Source organism: Paramisgurnus dabryanus, chromosome 2 (genome assembly GCF_030506205.2).
Source record: "Paramisgurnus dabryanus chromosome 2, PD_genome_1.1, whole genome shotgun sequence".
Classification (NCBI taxonomy): domain Eukaryota; kingdom Metazoa; phylum Chordata; class Actinopteri; order Cypriniformes; family Cobitidae; genus Paramisgurnus; species Paramisgurnus dabryanus.
The window spans coordinates 35,970,606-35,995,555 of NC_133338.1; the positions used below are offsets into that span (position 1 = coordinate 35,970,606).

The following is a 24,950-nucleotide window of genomic DNA, read 5'->3' on the forward strand; positions in this document are numbered from 1 at the left end:
TAAAGATAAATACATATTTTAAGATCTGACCTTAAAAGTTTAACACTGTAAGTGTAAGTGTAATTTATGTTGGGTTAAATTAGGTGCTGCTATGTTTAACCATGTTTGACACAATAATAGGCATCATTCAACTACTTTAAAAGAATTTCTATCCAAACTAACAGTACATTGGAAGGAATTGCTGAATGTTAAAGGTCACGTTCTTCCTGATCCTGATCCCATTTTTTAAACCCTAGTGTGTAATGTTGCTATAATAGCATAAATAATACCTGTAAAATGATAAAGCTCAAAGTTCAACTGCCAGGCGTTATATTTTCTTCAATAGACCAATTTAGAGTAGACCTAACAGTTACGTCACTGCAAGCTGCGCGCGCAATGCGGTTGCAGAAAAACAGTGGAAATGAATTAGACACGAGTGAAAAGAGCAATATAACTCACTAGAAAATGTCCTGTTGTGTTGTTAAGTGTCAGAATAAGAATACCAAAAAAGATGGCTTTCATCTTTATAGAATACCATCGTCGAAGACATCATTTGAAGATAAATACATGTGTTTATGATTTTAATAAGCCCTTAAACGGACAGAATAGAGCGAGGAAATCATCTGGAAATCTTTTAATAATTAGAATAGAAAATAAGTAGAGAAGATGTCCGGTGTTCTATCGAAGTCTGTTCCCTCCATGTGTTTCTTATAGCGTTTTTATCACGTTACAATTATAATTTATTCAGAATAAATGTTTTTTTTATATTACAAAAGCAATAATATCACAATTTTTTTAATATTTCATAATTTTTTGGTTTCTATTATGTCTTCTTCCTGTTTGTTCTAAAATTATTATGGTTACATACTTAATAAATATATAAATATAGCACACACACACACACACACACACACACACATGATGTAAAGTGTTATTAATATATAAACAGGCCTTTTTAATGTATGTTTAAACATAATACTTTTATAATAGTTTTAGAACAAACACGTAAGATAAATATAAGGAAGAAATAATAGAAAACAGGAAAATTATGAAATATTTAATAAACGCTATTATATATTATACATGATAGTATTGCTTTTATATGTACTTTAGTGATTCAGACTGTAAAAATAATTGATTTAGCAAAAAAGAACAATACATATACATTACATACATGCAGAGGCGCACCTTGTCAACAGGCAAGGCAGGCAACTGCTTGGAGCCCCGAGCCACTAGAGGGCCCCCGAGTTTGTTTCTCGGATGGCCAGCTACACCCGGTAGATGAACAACATGACTGCATATCAAAATTCCGATTGGATGGAATGTTGATTGACATTGGCTTAGCCAAGTCAAAATCCAACCCAGGTGGATAACTTGCCAGTTTTGAAAATGAACGTAGCGAATGGGTGACGTTGTATCATTCAGTCGTAATGTCGCAGTTGATCCGTATGATTCACAACCCACGGTTTGGCTCGCATGTGATTGCCAGATTAATACGCAAATTTAAATAGGAAAAGTTTATCATTTGCACGTGTTTCAAAGGCTTGCAAATGATAACACTCAAGTGATTTAAAACAATTTAACCGCATATAAAAGGCGCTAAAGTGAGCAGCCCTCTGTACCCACATGTGGTTTAATGTGCCCGGTCCAGCTCCAGTCAGGCACGTGCCCAAGTGTAAATCTTCTGGTGTAAATCTCAAGTTTAAATTTTAACAGTTAACTAGTGCAATCCTTTACAAAGACAATCGCGGCAAAAACGGATCTATATGCAATGTAGTTACCCAATTTACGGTTGTAAAAGCGACGAAGCAGTCGCAATGACGCGTGCACGCACGTATTCATGTCCGCGCGCGTCTTTGCGTTCATACTTTTTTATATTTGAGTCAAGTTTGGGCCAACTAAAAAACATCAATCCAGGTAACACTTTGGAGACAGAAATTGAGTGAACGTAAAATTTCTGTGGAACTAGTTACTAAAAAATAATTAATTGAGCCAACAATTTATTTTTTACAGTGTTGCTATCATTGTATAATGTAGAAAATATTTCTCTGCTGTCATTATTTCCAAACATGTTATGCCATTTATGCATCCAAACATGTTAATAATGTTAGGTATGATGAGGATTATATGTATCTTTTGCAGTAACTATTGCACTGTAGAATAGTGGCAAAGGATATTGTATAGAAGTATTGCACACTTCTTGTACACAGGGAATTTTCTGCTTGGGGCCCCCATAGACCCTAGAATCGCCTCTGCATACATGCATATCAGTAGCCAAGCCATTTAAACTTTTTATCTATCTAAAAAATAAACGTAACGTGATTAAGAAACATTGCACTAAAGGGAAACATAGAGTAATCAGACTTCGACAGAACACCGGATCCATAAAAATCACGGTTTAATGCTAAAACACTTCACAACCCTACTGCAGAACAGTCACTTTCTGCAACCAGTTTGGCTCCGCCCACAAAAAACATCATCTCTGTTTGCAAACACGAAATAGACCTTTCTCACAGTAACCGGAAATACGTAATCGTCGTGTAAGCGGAGTTCCTGTCAAGCGTCAACACACTAGAAAAACATAAACCCGGGCAAGTTTAAAATGGATCAAAGAGTCTACAAAACTTCGTTAACGGATTTGCCAAATATTACATTTGCTGATGTGACACGACTAATGGAGGAAAACTTCTTCCATGAAGAATTTGTCCATAAATTTCTAGGTAAGTAGAGAGTGAGTCTAACTGTTACTGAACTGTTAACTAAAACGACACATTATAAGGCTCGCCGGATAGCCTGAATCCACTTCTGTATAACTTCACCATCAACAGGGAATTGATAGATACGGCTTTTTACATTGCCTTGACTGCGGAGGAAGTAGATTTCCGCGACGATTGCGTATTTTCCGGTCATAAATACGGAAGTTGTGAGAAAGGTCTATTGGTCTATAGAATTCCTCTTTCAAAGCCTACAGCGAACGGCTGGTTTGGACTACAACCCTCTACTTCCTGCTTCAATGACGTCAGTAAAACGTTTTTTTTTTTACTAAACTCCGCCCACATGAATGTGTCAGTCACCAGATTTGGCTCAAACGGCTCTGATAAGCTAAGCTGTTATCGAATCACAACACACTAAACAAACTACACAATCAGAACTCATTACGTATTTCTGAAGGAGGGACTTCACAGAACAAGGAAGACATCAGCCTGTTTTGAGGACAGTGAAAACAGCGCTATACAGATAAGTAAATACTGCGTTTTTTTTTTACACGTGAAACATGAATACATGTTATTTTGCAAACTATAAACACAATCAAAGCTTCAAAATCACAGAAAGAACGGGAGCTTTAAAAAGAAACTATTTAAATCTGTATAATCTAATTATAATTTTGTCACTCTGTATAAATGACACATTAAAATCTTATAACTAAATGAATGCGGTTAGTCTTGTAACTGATATGGTTGAATCTGATGTATCCTGTATGCCTTAAGAAGAAACTAAGACTGCATCTTTTATAAATTCATACTTATATAGACTACTGGGATGTAAGTTTCTCAAGCCTCACTGATATAATATGATGAAATAAGACCTCTCTTAAGTCAAAGCAACCTAAAACTAATGCTATTTCACCTTAATACCTAAGCAGCAATGACATTAAAATTTCTTCTTTCTCATCAGTATCTGAAAACCTTTGCGAGATGAAGATTTCATGCTGCCATGTGTCAGTGTTATCGCAAGATGACTGCAGTATTGGCCTGTGCAACATTGGGTTGCCAATAATATAACTAAAAAGTATAATATTTCAGTGTTTCTTGTTGCCATAACAACACATTTCCTGTTGCTTACTGTTGTATTTGAATTATTCTCAATTAGTTGGAGATATACCCAAAAAAACAAACAAAGTTTCAGCAATGAGCTGAAAGAAGCCTCAAATTTAAACCTCCAATCCAATTTTTACAAAAGAACATGAATGCAATATGTAAAAATTTTTGTACGTTTCAATGTTTGAAATACATCTTTATCTTAAGTCAGTACAGATTCACGTGTAAATATGAAGAAACAAATTAGACATATGCTAAAAAAATGACTATGTCTCATAGCAGAATATAAATATTACTTAGTACACCTTTAAATGGCAAAATTTAATAGTTTTAAACAGTTATATTTAGCAAACAACCATAGTAAAACTATCAGTATGGCCTTTTCACAATTGTCAGTGCTGTTCATGGATTTACAGCTTGTGCTGTAACTCGGAGATGACTAATAAGCTTTCAGGGCCTTACTTCTGTATTTATCCCACAGCTCTGCAGGTGTTTTTTCCATATGAGAGCGATTCAGATTCTGTTTTACACACCCATTATAAATGCTGTCGTGTAAAACGCTTTCATTGCTCAGACTACTGTAAATGGTTTGCACAAGATAATGTCTATAAACTCTGCAGTAGAGCGCACTTGTTTAACGTTCAATACAAAATTTCATTTCAAGGTCAAAGGCCAATTTAAAAAATGCTATTTATGTTGAATCAAGTATTTCAAATTTGAATTTAACAGTATTACAACATTACATTCCTACAACTTAAGTCAGCTTTTATTAGCAATTAAATATATTACGCTATAAAAAGTAAAAGTGTGCAGTTGTCAACTTTATTGTCATATCTGATTCTAAAAATGTCTCTTTAGGGCATACGCACTATATTTCTACCATATTTGACTGAGGGCATTAATATTAATGGTGTATGCAGCTAAAAATGTATAATCATATGAAAAAAGTGGTAATGAATTCAAAGATGATAATACATAATTTATTGCACCAACAATCCTCAGTAAACAATAAAGATAAGCATCACTGATTTTTCATTGTGATTTGGAAAATCTCTAGAAATAATTAACAGCGTCTTAACTTCATTAGCTGTGATAACACTGAAAATGGAGACTGCAATGGATGGATCTCATTAAGAAGACCTATCGCTAATGTCTTTGTATTGTACAATGTAAAAATTAAGCTATGGGACCATTTCCCGTGTATGGTTATTTTTGAAGATAATAGTACAGCTGAGAGTTCCTTTGTAATATTGGACTTTAGCTCAGCATTTATTTTTATTTTTTGTGAAGTAACTTCTAAAACAGTGCTGTTATCTTCCAAATATATTCACACAAGTAAGAAACAAGGCTCAGTTGTCAGCATAAAAATGTAAAGCACTATTAAACTTGAAAGTATGGAAAATGGTGTCTTATGTCTTTTTTTAAAGGCATAAGAGAGGAAATGAGTAAAAAGGTTTGGTAATTGGATGAGAAGAGGAAAAAATTGGACGGGCGACGAGGAGTAAGAATATTTAAACTGACAAAAAGCATTAGAGAAAAAAACATTAGAGCTTTAAGAAAGGTGTAGAATAAATTATAGTTCACCAGATAGTAAATCTGTACAGCTTAATACAGCAGAACCACTATCTCAGCATGTACTATAGCCTTAACATACAGAAAATCACCCTAGGCAACCCCCCCTCTCTCTCTTTCTCTCTCTCTCTCTCTCTATCTCTCTCTCTCTCTATGCAGAGAGTTGATGAATGCATGTTTGTGAGAAAGCAAAAGAGAGCAACATGGGGAAAGTGTAGATATGAGACTTACTGGCAGAAAATATCTTTAGGATGTAAAAATGGCTCCTGGGCCACTCTGCTCTCTTGCCTCAGCAACAATTTCATCTGATTAAATACCTTTGTTTTTGAAAAGTGTTCCTGTTACTCAGATAATTGTTAGCTGTTGGTAACTGAGGTAACATTTCTCCTTAATTCATTTTACCATTACAATTATATGATTCATTTTGTAGGGTGTAAAGTATGAAAGGAAGTCGAATTAAAAATAGCTGTCTGCTTATAAACATAAGAAACCAGATGCAAAAACCTCTGTGTGTGTGATGACTAAAAACCTTAAGTTTGTCATGATTTGTACTGAGATGCCATGTCTTTCAGTCAATAGCATCTTTCACACAGTCATTTCGGTAAATAGAATTCAAATCATAATGAAAAAAATCACACACGCAGTGGCGTTCCGTCTTTTTACCAGTAAGACATCATCAACACATCACTATCAAAATAAACTCGAAAGCAGAAGGTACCTCTAAACTGCCACATGGCGAGCTTAATGTTGCATGTGTAAACAATGGCGTATTATATTATTTCATAGTGTTCATATTTTATGTTGAAACTTCTGTAGCAATGCTGACTGTCAAGTGAACAGCAGTAATGTTTACACACATAGCGCTTACCAGTAAATTATGGTAAGCTTACAACCTCTCTTACTGGTTAATGGTAGCAATGATTTACAAGAAACGTTCACACATGATCTGTCAACTGCAATTGACCAGTAAAGTATCGAGTGAAAGGGACTAATGTCTCTTTGATTACACCCACAGTGTTTTGACTGGACCTTCATTTTAAATTCTTTCATGAGTTTTATTTTTTTTTTTTTTGCACAGGCAACTCAGGTGAAGGCTGCTCTGAGCACACACATAATACTCTGTTTCCCTTAAGAACACCTCTTTATAGATTCCCCACAGATTTTTTTCATCTAAGGCCTGTGCACATGTATTTGACATACAATCTGTCACCAAGATATTAGAACGATCGAACAATGAAAGTAAATGTGTTTGCGTGTGTATGATGGTGACATATTGACAGATTGTGCTTTTACGCAAGGCCTCTGGTCAAAAAGAAAAAGTGAGTAGCCTCTGTTGGATGTCCTAGTCAGATGTGAAATAGATGGGACATGGATTCTTTCTCAGGCTTATGAGAAAGAGATTTATTTTTCTGTATTCCTACTGTTTATTGAATAACCTGGACTGAAAAGACGACAAGACATTAATCAAGAAGCATTGCAAGATTCTCACAACTCTCAGCTTCTCCTTCAGCATCAGTTTAGTGATCGCACATGAGTAAGATTCAACCACACAGATTGTGCAATTGTTTGATATTACATATATACAACAGTCTACAAAGCTCATAATCATGTGGGTTTGGCCTAATTTTTCAATATCTTCAGCAGTACCCTTAAAAAAGAACCTAATATGTACTATATGTATATGGTACAGATATGTATACATTTGGTAATAATATGTAACTGTAAAATACTAATATGAACCCTTTAAAGATGCAAAGGTGTACTTTGCCCTAGTGGAGGAAATAAAAATAAGATTATTGATATAAACGTATAAACGGTTGATTGTACTCTGATAAAGCATAATACACTCAAAAAATGGCTGGGTTATTTTTGACCCATGTTGGGTAAATATTGGACAAAACACATGCTGGGTTAAAAATGACCCAGTTTTGGGTTGTTGTTATGCAACCATGGTTAACAATAACCCTGCAGTTGGGTTAAAACAACCCAGCATTGGGTAAATTTTAACCCAGTGGTGTGTTCTGTCCAATATTTACCCAACATGGGTCGAAAATAACCCAGCCTTTTTGTGAATCAAGTCACTAAAAGCACCTATTATTAATGTTCTTTTCTTTTGCCATGTCACCCCAAAATAGACTAAATAGAAATCCGTTCATGAACTGTAACGCTAAATAAATAAACTAAATGGATTGCATTTGGTGCATTAATAAGTTTGAAGAAATAAGCCTGGTGGGGCGTTATATCAATGCCACAAACACTTTAAACTGTGCAGCAGTTCTTGGATTGGCATCCTTGTAATTAAAATGAATAAGACAAACATTGTCAACATCAAAAAGAAGGCAACATATGCTGTGACCCTTTTTCCGTAAACAAACACTTATTCATGCAAGACTAGTTGGCCTGTCATCCATCATGCCACATTGACAAAAGTCAAACGAATTGCTCATGTGACATTTCCATTTCTCCCCAAACATAAAAAAATCAAAATGTCAAATGACTCATTTATCAGTTCTGGTAGAAAGTTTTGGATTATTAATAGACATAAAGAATTACACAAATACACGGGTTTTTTTATATTCTTTATAATATTGCATATGCAATCTTTGTTGATTGAAATTGGAGAATATAACTGAAATGCATAATTTAATATTCATTCAGTTAAATGCTACAGTAATAGCAGTACTGGGATTTTTGGCACATTGAAGAATAGGCATAATTGATGAAGGATGGCAAATTACCTTCATGATTGTTCCCCCCATCCACTCACATTTAGTCATCATAAGATCTGCTAGTTCTTGTGTTGCACTGAAAAAGACCCCTGGCAAATGATTGCCTAGCAGCTTCATTAAAATGTACCCTCCTTTCCGCTTCTCCACCTTAGCCTCTGGGGAGTATGATGCTGGACTAAGAGGGTCAGATTCACACAAGCAGGGTCTCCAACCAACCTAACACCTAACTAATTGAGTTGCCTGCTGCCTACTGGATATTCGCTCCAGGTCTCCACAACATGTTTAATCCTTGCACATGTAAAATGTTTGAAGCCAGCTTTGGCCACATTGGCCTACTTCTTCACTGGCAGAGACCACCAATCACAGCAAACAGGCTTGAGGTGTCGAAAAACTGCTTAAAAACTGCTTTATGACAGTGTTTCTATTGATAAACTATGGCAATAAAGCTAAACTGAAGTGTTCTTTAGACTTAAGATACTGTACTACATTGATTCGTTTTTTTTTATTAATCAATGTGTTTTATGCTTTGGTAATTTTGCCTTTAAGCAATCTAAGAAATCACTTTGATCTATAAACCATTTAATGTGAATTGTCTTCTCTAGGTTATATTAAAAAAAGATTTTCTATTACAATTAGAGGTGAGCCAAATCTAATATGATTTCTCTGATAATTACTGAATAAATGACTGGTGATAATTGAAAGTTAATGAGTCATTAGAGGACATAGTTTAAAGCTCAGAATAAGACATTTCCCAGGTGTCATTCAGCCCTGTGGGTGGACAGGCTTGGGGCAATGTCCTCTAAAGTTTGAACAATTTTCCCCAAGGTCATGTCGCTAATAGTTTCAAGCTGAGCCATTAATCATACAGAGCTTAATTGAATAAATAAACTTTTTTTGCAGTGCGGATAATATGTGAAATATTCTGAAATTATGCACACTGCAGTGCATTAAACACTTAATGTTCCTCCTCATAAAGATGGACACTCTTTTATTTGCATGAATGCTGCATATATAAAATAAAAACAAACATAAAATATTAATGAACTGCAACTGAGTATGCCAGTCTGTCCTAAGTGTATGCATGTGTGAGAAAGAAAGAAAGAAAGAAAGAAAGAAAGAAAGAAAGAAAGAAAGAAAGAAAGAGAGAGAGACAGAGATTGGTTACAGAACTTAATTAATACAGAATACAAAAAATCAGGTAATTGGTGTTGTTGCATTTTGTGTTATTGTTTTATATCATGGTGTTTGACATCTGACAATGGTCTTTGAAATGTTATCGTGTATGCGTATATTAAACACTTTAACACGAGCAGTGTTGGGGAAAGTTACTTTTAATAGTAATGCATTACAATATTAAGTTACTCCCCAAAAAAGTAACTAATTGCGTTATGGAAAGTAATGCTTACGTTACTTTTTAGTTACTTTTGCGTTACTTTTTCTTGGCTGAGGCTTTATCTCTTTCAGGCCTTGCAGGTGTTTTTATGACTGAAAATTTCTGCATTCAGAAATTGCATATTTCATCACAAAAATGTTGAGATCTTGCCTGTCATCTCAGTTTTTGACTCAAACTGTTCCCAGGCGTGTACGCATACACTGTAAAAAAAAATCCGTAGAAATTGCAGCTGGGTTGCCGGTAATTTACAGTAGATTTAAATTTATGTTTTTAACTGGCAACATTTTGTTCAAAGTTAAATGAACATTAAACATTTACAAGTCTTTGTCTTTATAAAGTAAAACTAAAAAAAACAGCATCAAGCAAAACATTCTGGGAAACAAAATCTGAAGCAAAAAACAGAAAAAGGTTGATGATGACTTCTGGTTCCCAGAATGCTTTGCATGAGGTTGTTATTGTATAGTTTTATTCTGTAAAGACAAATACTTGTTAATATTTAAAATTGATTGAACTTTGAACAAATTCTTGCCAGTAAATTACATAAATGTAAATCTACGGTAAATTACCGGCAACCCAGCTGCAATAACATTGTAATTTCTACGGATTATTTTTACAGTGTAGAGTGCATAATGTTGAGTTTAATTCAGTACATAATTTCTTTTAATCTAATTGATTAAACTAAAAAAGTAATGTCCATTTTTTTTTAAAGTAACTAAAATATTAATGTGTACAATTAAAAAGTAATGCATTACTTTACTGGTTACTTCAGAAAAGTAATAGTATAATGCACGTTACTTTTAATGCATTACCCCCAACACTGAATACAAGACAGGATTTCCAGATGTGTCACCTTTGACCTTACTGGTGGACTTTTCTATAAAAGCTTTATATAGAAGTTGCTGATCAAATAATTTGGAAACACTTTACAATAAGGTTCATTAGTTAACATTAGATAATTTATTAACTAACATGAACAAATCATGAGCAATACATTTGTTACAGTATTTATTAATCTTTGTTAATGTTAGTTAATAGAAATAAAGCTAATTGTTTAATTGTTTGTTCATGTTAGTTCACAGTGCATTGACTAACGTTAACAAGATTTTAATAAAGTATTAGTAATTGCTGAAATTAACATCAACAAAGATTAATAAATGCTGTTTAAGAGCAGTTCATTATTAGTTCATGTTAACTAATGTAGTTAACTAATGTTAACTAATGAACCTTATTGTAAAAAGTGTAACCAATAATTTCTTAGAATAAATGGAAAATAAATATATTTAATGTTAAATAAAATGAAGGCCACACTGTTAGGACTCTGCCATAATCTTGTTGGTAATTATATCTAGTTTTGTATGGCAGGGTTCTAACAGTACAATGTTTTGTGTGGGAGAACGTGGTTTTGGTATTGTCATATTAGACCACGTTTTTCCCGTGTCTTGTGACTTTTCCCTGCTCCCTTGTATTCTCTTGTCATTGTGTGTTATTTTTCCCCGCTCCCTTGCATTTCCAGTCTTTGTTTTTATGTCTTGTTTAGTCTAGTGTTCTGTTCATGCATATATATATATTTGTACGTATTTATATATGTTTTTATATATATATGTATATATATATATATATAAATATGTTTATGGTTTTGTCTTGTTGGTACTGTGGTTGTCTTGTGTTTGTATGTGTTTTACAGGTTCACGTGTGCTTCCCTCACAGGTGTTCCTGTTCAGTGTGATTGCCTCCTCTCGTCTTCCTCACCTGTTGCTTGTTATCCTCTCGTCTGATCTGTGTATTTAATCCCTGTGTGTCTAGTGTGTCTTTGCAAGTTCGTTAGTCAATATCAGTTTGTCAATGTCAGTTTGTCAATCTCAGTACTGTGTATGTACTCACCAGCTACTAGCTTTGCTAGTTTCTAGTCCTGTCTTGTTGTGTGCTTTTGATACGTCTAGTTTGTTCATTTATTGTTTCCCTTATTCTGTGCTCTCTGCTGCCCAGGAGTCATTCTCTAGATACTGTTTCTGTGATCGCTGACTGTTATAGAGACTGCTTTCTCCATCTTCCTGTTTAAGGACTGCAGTGCTATCTTCCAAGTTGTCCACTGCTCTGCTCTCCTCCTCAGCTCCGACTGCCAGTTGGTTGGGCGCTGTCCAGCGTACCCATTCAGGGCCTGCAGCCGCGGTCCAGCTTGGCTGGTGTATTCACCGCGGCATTGGTTCATCTCACCCTGTTTCCCCTCAGAGGATCATTTACCCCGTCAGTAAGCAGTGGAACATTTTGTGGTGTTGTGGAATTAATTAACTGTTGTACTATACTCTCTCCCACCGTTCGTTTGTCTGGCCGGAGCCCGAACGTGTGTGGCTTGTCTCCCCAGTGTCTGTGTGTGCTCCTCGCCCTAGCCGTCTGCCTCGGAGTGGCCTTTGCGCCCAGACGTGCCATTGTCTGTTTACTTTCATTTTCTGTTAAATAAACATTTTTGTTATCCGCACTGGGATCCATTTGCCTGTTTTCCCCCACCCTAACACACACATTACTTAAACAATATAAAAAGTTCATTGTATGCTGGAGCCACTACAATTTTTAATCCAAATTCAAATGAGAAAGGAAAAAGTAATGTTATGCAGAAGCAGGTGGTTTTGTGAATGATGTGGCTGGAAATATCTGTTGAATCCATCTCTTTCAGACACACACGAGCACATAGGTGTATGCACTCAACCACTCTCAGTTCTATCCTCAATAATATGACAAAACACTGCAACACTTAAAATGGGAAATAAATGAAACACATCCTTGACTGTGATGAAACTACGTTGAAGTGTAGCACTGTTAGACGAGGTCTTCTTCTTTACACTCAGCTCACTGTTCGTGTTTCATCTTACTGCATTGTGACCTACTTTAGTCAGCTCTTGTGAGTCATGCAACATTATTAAAGTGAAAATTGACCTGAGCTGATGAGTGTCCATTCGTTCTTATTTTCATTACCCAGCATCAGTGGTAACTGGTAGTCTTATCTGAGACTGTAAAAGTAGATGAAGCTGAAACTTCAAGGATGACACATTTTAACAATGATAAGTGTTTTAAAGAGAAACTGTTAATAGCAAATACATTGTGTTAATAGGGCTGATGTCACAAATGACATTTGTTTTATTAATTTATTATAATTAGATGTTCTAGAAACATGGGCAGCAATAAACAAAATTATATATTTCGAATTATGTCGTAGTAGTAAAATCCTTCACATTTAGTTAACAATTGTGCCTGTACTGACATTTAAATGCATCTTCTTTATTAACCACAGTGTTTGGAACTTTCCATGAGTTTTGTATACTAATTAAACTTTATACCACAATTGCTTATGTTTTGCATCTAAAATAAGTTACATTGTTCAAAAATTACATATTTATTGAAATAAATTAGCTGAATCTGGTTGAATAAGTCCCTAAAAACGTGTTTTTTTTTTTGAGGGCTGGAAAGAGGAGAATCAGTGGCTTTAGTGCTGCTGGATTTGAGTGCAGCCTGACATTGACATGATATATCATGACATCCTCATCTCCCGGCTTGAGCATTTATGTCTAAAATGCACGTTTTTGAAAAGGTTTCAGGTTTTTTTAGGCGAAAGAAAATTTTCAGTTAATCAAAAAAATTTGGACTCTAGATGGCTTTCCTTGGGGTCCCGCAAGGATCTATTTTTCACCCACCTGTTTCCTTATATTTGCTTCCTAGGGGAAGTTTTTCGAAAGCATAACTTAATTTCTTTGCCGATGATACTCAATTTTATCTGTCACTAAGACATCTAAGGAAATCTCTCAAATGCCTTCTAGCATCACTAAAAGACATTAAAAATTGGATGGCATAAAAAAACAAATAATGTTAAGTAAAGATGAAACAGAGGTTATTGTCTTTGGCTTGCCTGACATTCTCATATTTCAGTCAGAATTTGAGTCTGATACCACTCCATTGGGCTGTGATTATTGGGCGCGTTTAACCGAACCAGGACAAAAAATGCCTTTGCACTCAATTGGATAGACCCTCAACCAATCAGAGCAACCGAGTGTGTGTGACGTATGTTAAAAAGGCATCTGTCCTCTTGCAGCCTGACCTGAACTGCTAGTTATTTTGCTACAATGAGACTAACATTATGATTGTACTAAGGCAGAGTTAGCGAATGTACATCGACACCTACAATGTTTACTTTACAAAATTTCATTAATATCACAACATTGTGAGTTATTTACTAAGTCGTACAGTCAGACAATCTCTTACTATTTGTAAGATAGATGAACTTCATTCACGGTCTTCTGAAAAGGAGTTGGCAAAGACCGCTAGTTATATCCACGTTGTCGTGCACGCCGAGTTGCCCATTTTCATGGTGTCCCATCTTCTTAGCGACCATCGGAGTCAGCTGCATGAAACTTTTGCCGAATCCCATAGGAGGGATGGCAAAAACATCTTTCCGATCAACAAATGCCTTGATCGCATTTCTCTGTTCCTATTTTAAAATCAATGCGCTGTCGATATCTTCTAGAACAGACTCGATGGCAGAATCTTTAAATCTCAATTCTCCAGCGGCAGCCGTTTCTTTGGTGACATGGTTGATTACGTTACTGTTGCTCATCTGTCCATCATCGTATAAAGACCTCGCTGACAATTTGATTGGTTCGACCAGTTTTGGTTTGAGCATAGTTGCGCCACAACGGAGGGACACCAGACCAAACTTCCCATCCTGAAATGTTGTGTGCGGGGCTAAGTTCGGCTGGCACCCAGGCTAGTTTTTGCCAACCAAATGACTCCACTACATTTACATTTTCACATGTGGCAGATGCTTTTATCCTTACAGTGCATTAAAAGGTATACATTTATTTTTTATTGGTATGTTTGTTCCCTGTGTTGGTACCCATGACCTTTGGCATTGCTAATGCAATGCTCTAACACTGAGCTATTATACAGGACCACAAATCTAAAGCACTACAAGACTCAAGCCCATTGGCAAATTATTTTAAAACTTGTGTAACATTTAGCTAAAACGAAGCCTTTACATTTTTAACTCAGATCTCGAACAGTCATCCATACATACGTTTTGTTGTGCCATGAATTTTGTAAATCTCTTTATGGTGGCATATCCTCCGCATCCTTGGCTCAACTGTAAACAGTCTTTTAAGATCCTTAAAAGAGGGTAAAGAAATATGAATCCACTACTCATTCAAATCTGCACTGGCATTTTTTATTTCTTTTGTGTAACTTTCATTTAGAAAAACGTAGAAATCTCTTAATAATCAGGCACTCTCATACTTGGCAAACCTTTTGATGTCTTATAATCACCGCATGCAGAGGCCTTCCATTCAGAAAGCCACAAAACTCCTTGTAATACCTGATCCAACTCTGTAATACCAACTCACTATCAAAAAAAGAGGTTGAGCGGTTGCAGTAGTGGGGCAGAGACTGTGAAATGAGCTGCCTATATTGGTCCTGTCATGACTGATCAGACAGAACCCAGATGTAGGGGGATGTTGACAAAGATTTTATTCACAAAAACAGAAAACAAAACCCAAAAGGGGGCAAAATGACATGGAACAGAATAAACTTAACAAAGAAACAGGTGCAAAACACTTAACTTAACTCTCAGCTAGACAAGACGTGACTAAACTTCACAAAACAAACCGGCACAAGACGGCAAAAACAAGGGCAATAAATAAGGGAGAAAATCAAGAGGGTAACAGGTGACAATGATGTAACAATAACAAGTTGATTAACAAGGAGATGAGGGGCGGGGTCAGGAGATGAGACAATGAATCACACAGCCCAAACAACGGACATGTGCTACCACACAAAATATGGGCCTGTCATGATATTACCTCAAGAGTAATACCTTGTTCACACTTTCTGTCCATATCCAATGTTGGTGCATATCCAATTTGACCTACTCACTGTCCATATTGTGTATCACAACTGTTCAGATCCGATCAGTGCGTCCTGTAGAGTTCTGTCGGGTTCTGTGTTATCTGCACTGTTTCTATGGCAATGACATCATGCTGCCACGACAATCTGCCTCGACGCCTGACATTCTAGAAACTATATTTCCCAATACAAGGACTTTCCCAAATACCCCTATCAATTAGTCAAAAATTGACAGTTCCAAAGTTCACGCTGGGGTTGCGTTTACGTGACGTGACAGCATGATGTAACCAAAAAGCTACACAAATGCGATCAGCGGTCAGACTGATATGGATTTCCGGAAATGCGATTTGAAACGGATTTCAAACCACCTCTGGATGTAGCCTGAAACAGATTAGAAAAAATGGATTTCATGCATGTTTTAGCCGTTCGCATGTTCTAAATGTGATTGGATTCCAATCGGATATGCACCAAGATCGGATTTGGACTGACAGTGTGAACAAGGACAAGAGGTCTACTCTAACAGTGTTTAAGAAGTGGCTCAAGATGTATGGCTAAATCAGGAGTGGGGAACCCTGGGTCCTGGAGGGCCACTGTCCTGCAGAGTTTAGTTCCAACCCTATTCAAAACACACCTGAAAAATCTAATTAAAGTCTTCAGGACTACTTCGAAATTACTTTCAGGTGTGTTTGATTAGGGTTAGAACTAAACTACGCAGGACAGTGGTCCTCCAGGACCAGGGTTCCCCACCCCTGGGCTAAATAAAGATACTTTAACATTCAAAGAAATTTTCTGTTTTTCAAAAGGTTTCTTGTAATGAAACAAAGTTGAAGAAAGAAATGGTTGTTTTAAGAACCTATGGCTAAAAATCTATGAGGGACCAAAAATGGTTCTATGGCATCACTGCGAAGAACCCTTTCCAGAACTTTTATTTTTTTAGTGTGTGGCATGAGAGCACTTGGATGAATCAGAATTTTGTTCATTATCACATTTGTTAATTAAAAATTATAATTAGATCTGGCATCCATTGATTAACATCATAAGACCCTTGTTGGTTTGTGAGCATTTAAAAAAATTCAACAGTCAACAGTCCCGTGTGAGGCATCGGGCAACGCTGCCGCTGCAGGCCTAATTAACCAGAGATGCTTTCATTAGAGATGATATTTTTAATTACTCTACTGTTTTGTGTCTCTTCTCCAGATCTGGACTTTCTTTCCATCAGTTAAATACTCTATAGTTGAATTCAGGGATTAAAAGCTAATTAGTGCAGTTGAGCATAGGGATTAATTAGTTAAGCAAGTCTTATTTACATATTTGGATTGTGATTCAAATTAATTGAAATGAGTAAGCAATTGTAGACGCCTTCGGTATGCGTCGAATCTACTTGCAAAATATTTATTGAAAATAAGAACACCGTGTTTCCGTATCTCCAACTCCAGCCACTTATTTTCAAATTTGCATCAAACGTAAACAGCATCTCTGCACATCTTTATTGTGTTTCAGTCAGTTGTCTTGCCCCTTTTTCATTTCTTTTTGCCTGCTGCAGGTTTTTCTTTATATCTGTTCCCATTTTCCCTATATTTATTGCTATATTTTTGATGCATCTATCAATTGTTCTTGAATCTGCCCACACCTTGAATCACTATGTTCATCTTTCAGTGTAAGCATCACAGGTTTTTTTCAGACTGTGTGAATGATTTGTTTGTACAACAAGCATATGTGATGGATTTGCAATGCAATGAATCTCCAGAGCCTTGGCTTCTCTTTTTTGGCTCAAAAGTTACAGTCAATGAGGTTATATATTTATTTATTTCATTCAAACCTTAACCAGGATAAAAAAAACTCCCTCAGATTAAAATTCTTTTTTTCAAGAGTGTCCTGGCAAGTGGCAGCAATGCGTTTACAAATAAATACAAAGACACGTATAGATAAATACATAAACACACTTTGACTCCTCATATACTCTCAAACAACAGTGTCGTTATAAAAATACCTGGGTCCTAAATCAATTTAAAAACAATGACAGACAACTGCCTTTCTGCAAGGTCCTTTAAAAAGCCTTTAAAAGAATAAAGTGAGACCAACTCCTTCAACTGTAGTTGATTCTGAAGCTGATTCCATGCAAATGCAGTCAGTCAATAAAAACAGATCTTGTAAGCGCAGGTGATACGACCCTGCAAATCTCAGGAGAATAAGTATTCAGATAAGGAGTAAGAAGTCCTAATACTGCTTTATAAATAAAAAGATGCCAATGCATCCAATGCCATATGAAAAGTGAGAATCATTTGACCCGAGAATACAACAAACAGTAAAGACTGAGAGATTTTAGTTTGTGATGAATCTTAAGGCTCCATGAATTACTGTGTCCAAAGCATGATGACACTGGGAGGGTGAATGCATGTATAAAATTTCACCAAAATCCAAGACAGACAGGAATGTTGCATTTAAAATTTTGCTTCAAAAGATAAACAAGACTTGATTCTAAAAAAAACAACAACTTCAATCTCAGGCCGGTCTGAGTATTTCACAATCTGCTCAGTTACTGGGATTTTTACGCACAACCATTTCTAGGGTTAACAAAGAATGGTGTGAAAAGGGAAAAACATCCAGTATGCGGCAGTCAGGTGGGCGAAAATGCCTTGTTGATGCTAAAGGTCAGAGGAGAATGGGCCGACTGATTCAAGCTGATAGAAAAGCAACTTTGACTGAAATAACCACTTGTTACAACCAAGGTATGCAGCAAAGGATTTGTGAAGCCACAACAAACCTTGAGGCGGATGGGCTACAACAGCAGAAGACCCCACTGGGTACCACTCATCTCCACTACAAAAAAGAGGCTACAATTTGCACACGCTCACCAGTTGAAGACTGGAAAAATGTTGCCTGGTCTGATGAGTCTCGATTTCTGTTGAGACATTCAGATGGTAGAGTCAGAATTTAGAGTCCATCATGCCTTGTTACCACTGTGCAGGCTGCTGGTGGTGGTGTAATGGTGTGGGGGATGTTTTCTTGGCACACTTTAGGCCCCTTAGTACCAATTGGGCATTGTTTAAATGCCATGGCCTACCTGAGCATTGTTTCTGACTATGTCCATCTCTTTATGACCACCATGTACCCATCCTCTGATGGCTACTTCCAGAAGGATAATGCACCATGTCACAAAGCTCGAATCATTTCAAATTGGTTTCTTGAACATGACAATTAGTTCACTGTACTAAAATGGCCCCCACAGTCACCAGATCTCGACCATCTTTGGGATGTGGTGGAACGGGAGCTTCGTGCCCTATGGATCCCACAAATCTCTATCAACTGCAAGATGCTATCCTATCAATATTGACCAACATTTCTAAAGAATGCTTTCAGCACCTTGTTGAATCAATGCCACGTAGAATTAAGGCAGTTCTGAAGGCGAAAGGGGGTCAAACACAGTAATAGTATGGTGTTCCTAATAATCCTTTAGGTGAGTGTTCATGCTGTGAAAATCTTCAAACAGGTAATTTATAATCATAAAGAGAAGTGGCTGAAAAAAGTAAAATGTTAAAATGTAAGAAAAATTATTTAAGAACCTTTGACTGAAAGGTTATTTGGGGAACCAAACATTTTTATTTGACATCGCTGTGAAAACCCTTTGATCTCCATTTTTTAAGATTGCAGATGCAGTTGTAATCAGAAAACTCATTATTTAGTAAGAACTAAGCAAAATCTTTTAACCTGTCTGCCAGCTATTCCAACTTTGCTCATTAGATCATTTTAATGTTGCACAATTTTTTGTGCAGATTCATGTTCTCTTTCACAGCGAATTGATTGAATCAGATACCTAGAAATAAAAATGATCTCATGCTGATTAGCATAATGATGTGTCTAGAGTTCAGTGAGGTATTCTTAATCCGATCTGTGAGCTGTATTTCATCTGCTTAATTGCTACACTGACATTAATGGTGAGTTGACCTTTTCTGAGTTTTAAGGGGGTTTTTTTTGTTGAGGTTTTTAAGGTTTTAAATTTAGATTGTTTTATTTATTTATTCATTATTCAAAGCTGCATAATCACTAAATCACAAATTTTGATATAAACGACCATGAGGTTCACAGGTGTTGTTATTGCAGTGTGCTTCTATATGCCAAAGTCCTTATATGTACTGAGAGTCCTTGGCTGCCCAAATACAAATATGACAGTCTCACCAATTACCATGTACCATCTCGAATTTTTCCAGTTCGGGAGTAGACTAAACCCTGCATGCATAACACATCAATGATGGGAGACAATGACATTTAGAAATTTACACTCTATAATTCTGACACTTTAGGCTATTAAAACAAAACTTAGTTATTTGCTAAAGGTCATTGTTACCATTCTTAACACCATTACTTTAAAGCAGTTTGCCAAGCAAACCTACTTATGACATTGGTGTGCTAAATCCCAGAATTGCTGCTTGGAGCTATACTTTTATTTATTTCATTACTTACTTTTTACTGCAGCTGTTACACTTAGTCCTCTCAGCTTGACTGGCATCCCTGAACCTAACAATTGGTTTATTTTTGTGAAATGCAGGCCAATCACACCAAACGTGTTTTAAACACTTGGAAAATCAAGGTGTGCCGCATCGTCTTTTGTCACTTTAGAGTTGCTAGGCAACCACCGACATAGCTGTCCTGTCAGTCAAATATTGAAGCATTTTGCTGTTAACTGTCATATTAGCAGAAACTTTAAAAAGAGGTCGCTTGCTCTGACCTTGTTTGAGGGTGAGAGGTGCACAGACACGCAGGAGAGAGTGACTGATTGCAGTACGGTTGATCCAAACAACTGTTAACTTCCCTCACCACAACGGAAAGCCCGCCTCTCCCCTCATTTGATTGGACAAGGAAAGACGCGAATGACGTTGGCCGTTTTTCCACTTTTTGCGGCCCCTCAAAAACGCGTGCTGCGGCAGGCGGCAAAAAATACAAGGCCTATAGAAAATCATTAAAGGGGACATATCATGAAAATCTGACTTTTTTCATGTTTAACTCCTTTGCTGCCATTGACGAGATAACTCGTCAATTAAGAAAAAACGCTTCCCTGCCAATGATGAGAATTTCCGGCTATATAACGCTATTATACTTCCGCAACTTATACAACCCGGAAGTAGCGCCTCACGTGAAAAAGAAAGAACTCGGTGTATGTTTTAAAGATCGCTCTGCATCTGATCTCCATCAAAAGTCCTTCACAAAAATTTAATTATCTCTGCTTTTTGCTCATTTTTTTTTTTTTTAAGAAACCTACCCATATTTGAGAGGTATTAAAAAGAGAAATAATGTATAGGATGACACAGCTTTTTTGTTTCAAAGCAGAGGGTCTGTTCTTTCATTTGATATATTGTTTGTCTATATATATTTAAAGAAGAACATTTTCTGGAAAGCATTAAACTTTTGTGAAAATCATGAAAAATGCTGGCGCTGGCTGGCACCTTTAAAAAAAAAAAAGCTGGCAGGGATAGAGTTAAGTGCTAAAATTGGGTCCCCATTGCTTTTATCAACCTAGAAAATGTGAAACACCACAACCCAGTTTTAACTTATTTTGGTAAACCATTCTTTGCAAGCATGTGAAATAGGTAATCGAAATTTGGCTCTCCTTGTGAAGTCAGAAGGGGATAATACCGCCCCTTAATCTGCACTATACAACCACATCACTGCCATTTAGTGCAGAGATCAGCTCATTTGCATTTTAAAGGACACATCCAAGAACGGCACATTTTTTGTCACACTTACAAAGTCATTTTAACATGCTACACAGCAAAATCACTGGTGTTAAAATAACACCCAGGGTGTCAAATTTAACACTTGAAAAGTGTGTATATGTGTCCACACTACACTGTGTTAATTTAGTCAAAAGTGTAGTGTTAATTTAACAACACTCATTATATGTTAATTTAACACTCAATATTGTTAAATTTTACACTTTGTTCAACACTATTCATTGTTGTTTCCACACTACACTGGTGTTGGCACAGAAATACAGTGTTAAAAATTAACACTCCTAATTTAAGGTCAACACCAGTGTAATGTGAATTCAACAATGTTAAGTGTTAAAATACTGATTAATAGCCACTTTTGTTGCTAATGGGTTGTTTCTATAAAAGACAAATGACAAGAAATATTGCAAAACCTCTTTTTATTAAAGTACATCACATTTAATATTTACATTGATACACACAACACTTTGCATTTAATACTGCTTATTTAAATACCTCAGCTACAATTAGAATACAGAATACAGTATGGAATAATGAAAGTTATCTTATACCACAGCACAGGGACATGAAAACCACTTATTATAAGGTCTTTAATATATCAAATGAGTAAAAAAAAATTAGCCACCCTACTCAAAACTTGAACATTAAAATACACTGCAATTACCTTACTGGCAGGCAGAAATGCTTATCCTTCACAATACTAAAGATTTTTCCATAACAAAACAGACATTTCAATTCAAAAGACGTTTCATTTTTCTTAAATACGTTCCAACCTGGTATTTAGTTCTGTAGTTGTTTTACTCATGATGTAGTGGAAGGCTGCATCAGTGGTCTTCATCATGGAGGGAATGGCTTTTTGGTCCAGAATGATGCAAAAATTCTGGATGCAACTTCTGTTCCCAACGCAGTGCAGGCAGGGCTGTGCTGATTCATCCACCTCAAAGCATGGATTGATGCTAATCACCTAAGAGTGTTTTAAAAGAGTGTATTTGATGAATGTATTTGATGTGTATTTATGAACTTGTATGCATTTACATGGGGTGAACAATGCAAGCAAACTAACTGCTGAATAAATAACTAGAACAAAATACTAAAAAACTTACAAGCATCAGTAGCTTCAGTTGCACATTGACCCTCTTTCTTCTTTCTTCCTTTCACAAATGAAAGGCAAGAGGTGAATGAGCCAGGGAAGAGCTGCCACATCACTGTCCCATCCTAGCAAAACAGAATTTAAACACCATGAGTATACAGTTAAACTTTAAAACCGTAAAAGTAGCAAACCCATGTACACTTACCATATTTAAACTCCTGTTGACCAGACAGAGGGTCATCCATATTGTTGTATGTTGGCTATTTTGCAATACATCACCTCAGCATATTTCTGCAGATTTTCAAAGACAAAAAGAGTCAAGAAAATACCAAAAAGGGTGCAGTTTTAACCGTTATTTGAATCAAAATCATCTCAGTATAATAAATCATGTTAGAGACAGTGTACAGTACAAATGTACTGTGTGTACTCACATACTGTAACTAGTTGGTAAGCTCTTATCCTCCAAACTGGGTTAAGGAATAACAGTTCCAGAATTCATGGGTATGCCGTATTCAAACATAGTCTGGTAGGGTCCTATCACAAAAAATGACAATAAAGACTCTGAAAACTCAACATTCTTTTTATATTAAAAACAGCACTCAAGACAATATGAATCTTCATTTATACATTTTCAAAATAGTAATCAATTTGATTGCTATTTAATATGACATCAATAGCAAAACGATGTATGAGAAGATAATATATTTTTATTAAAGTTGGCAGCAGGTCATGTGAGTTTCTTTCCAGATTAATAATAATAATAATAATATGTACAAAACTACATATACTAAAAAGATTGGTTAACTGTTCAGTTATGTCAAATAAAATTATTTATATGTATAAATATATAAACTTACATTCTGTAATGAATTTATATAAGTATTAGCAGTCGTTTCTCATTGGAAGTCATCCATGTCAGGTCTTCTTTAATAAACTGCCCTAAAAACAGCATCTCGTCTGAATGATTTGAAGCACTCAGTGTGAACTTTCACCAAACTAGCATCTATAATGACAGAAAAAAAACAAACGTTCACGTTAGCCTTACACGTTTTACACTTTTGTATATTTGCCATTTGCATCTGTCTGACATCTAGCGCCACGAAAAGCTTACAACACACAATGCATCCAATCCAGCAATCTGTGCATACAAATGATGATATATTGTGAGGTTTTGGTAAAATTAATTGTTGGTTTGGCGATATTTCCCCTGTTTGCATACATCTTAGAAAAACACATGACGATGCGGTTGCGGTTTTCTCCGTGTTTTTCAATAATTTGAATAATTAACCGATATCCGTGCACTCACGTGCATGTAAACGACCTCGTTAACTCACGGTATCTAGCCTATATGATTACCTCATAACGAGCATCATATGGTGAATAAACGAGCTTTCATTTAACTTAATTTCATACCTTCAATTTGTAGTGCATGTCGCGTTTTATCATGGTTCAATTCGTTCATATCTCCTGTTAATATTATCCTTCTTGGTTTTAAACTTTTAGCTAGCAGTTTAACTTTATACTAAACTAACAAGGGAACAACGTAACACAAGGTAGCTCTGATTAAACTGAACCAAATAACGAACAAAGGGGAAATAAAATGGGAAAAATATCTTATTTAGGTTTTTTGGCATATGGCTGCGTAGAGTCAGACAGAGAAATAACAGTTTAATTTAGCCAAACCATGTGAATATTATGAGACTGATTTACCTGATCTCTTCAGTCCTCCTGTGAAAGAAAATGGCGGTAAAATCCCTGACAGGAAATGTTTAGTGGAGGCGTGGCTTGATTTACACCGCTCAGAGTGAAATCTGATAACACCCTTGTTTTACACTGACACTGTCGTGAATATAACACTGGCCTAGCAATGGCAGTGTTATTTTATTACCAGATAGTGTTAAAACAGCATCAACACTGTGTATTTAACACCATCCCTGAAAATTTAACACTGGTGATTTTGCTGTGTATAATCAATTATCTATATGGTATTTTAAGCTAAAACTTCACATATACGTACTCTTGGGACACCAAAGATTTATTTTACATCTTAACCCTGGAGAACCCAAGAACTCTTCTCTTAGCATCAATTAACATTGGCCAAATTTAACTTGTGGGTTCTCCAGGGTCGAAAAAGTATTGTGAAATGTGCCCTTTAAAAAAGGCGCCTGCAACTGCCATAAACACACCGTGTTTTGTGTGATCGGCTCCTTAACAGCATAAAATACAAACTGCTGCTCTGTGAGATGGAATGGAACCTCTGACTGTCTAAAGCATTTTTTTTACACCTACGGATGACTGGCTTTGATCAATCATTTGATAACGTTCCTTTATTTTCAGCCTTACCTCAAGGAAATTTGTTGATATTTTGCATTATATAAAGTGAATGTGGTCATACGAAGTAAATCGAATGACCCACCATGTATATGTACGAATTGCCATGAGACTGTCTTGTTGTTATTTCCTTTATTTGTTATATACGTTTTTCTTCATATAAGGCTATTCTGTGTTTATAAGCATTTTGAAAATAGCATTTGAGCTGTCAGCACTTAAGTTCTGCACTTGTCTAAGACAGGGCCTTAACAATTAACTTTCGTTCTTAAACAATTAACTTTTGTCTATTTAGTTTATTGTAATAGCAGTCGGTTTAATTAAGCCACTTTTTAACTAAGGCGTGCTAATATTCATTACAATGTCATTAAAATTGAAATAACTGATCATTATCTTTTAAAATAATTTGTAATTCTCTTTAGTAATCAAATC

General features: G+C 36.0%; 1 long non-coding RNA gene across 2 annotated transcripts; it reads right to left on the bottom strand.

Annotated features, from left to right (window-relative positions):
• Nucleotides 1–21,147: 21,147 nt before the first annotated feature.
• LOC135778803 (uncharacterized) lies at nt 21,148–24,156 on the bottom strand. Of its 2 annotated transcripts, XR_012336221.1 has the most exons (5): nt 23,901–24,156; nt 23,048–23,193; nt 22,622–22,724; nt 22,396–22,481; nt 21,148–22,315 (listed from the first exon to the last, which is right to left on the bottom strand). It is a non-coding gene; the product is annotated as an uncharacterized lncRNA (long non-coding RNA). The 2 variants fall into 2 exon arrangements; XR_012336220.1 differs by having other exon boundaries at nt 22,622–23,193.
• Nucleotides 24,157–24,950: the final 794 nt, after the last annotated feature.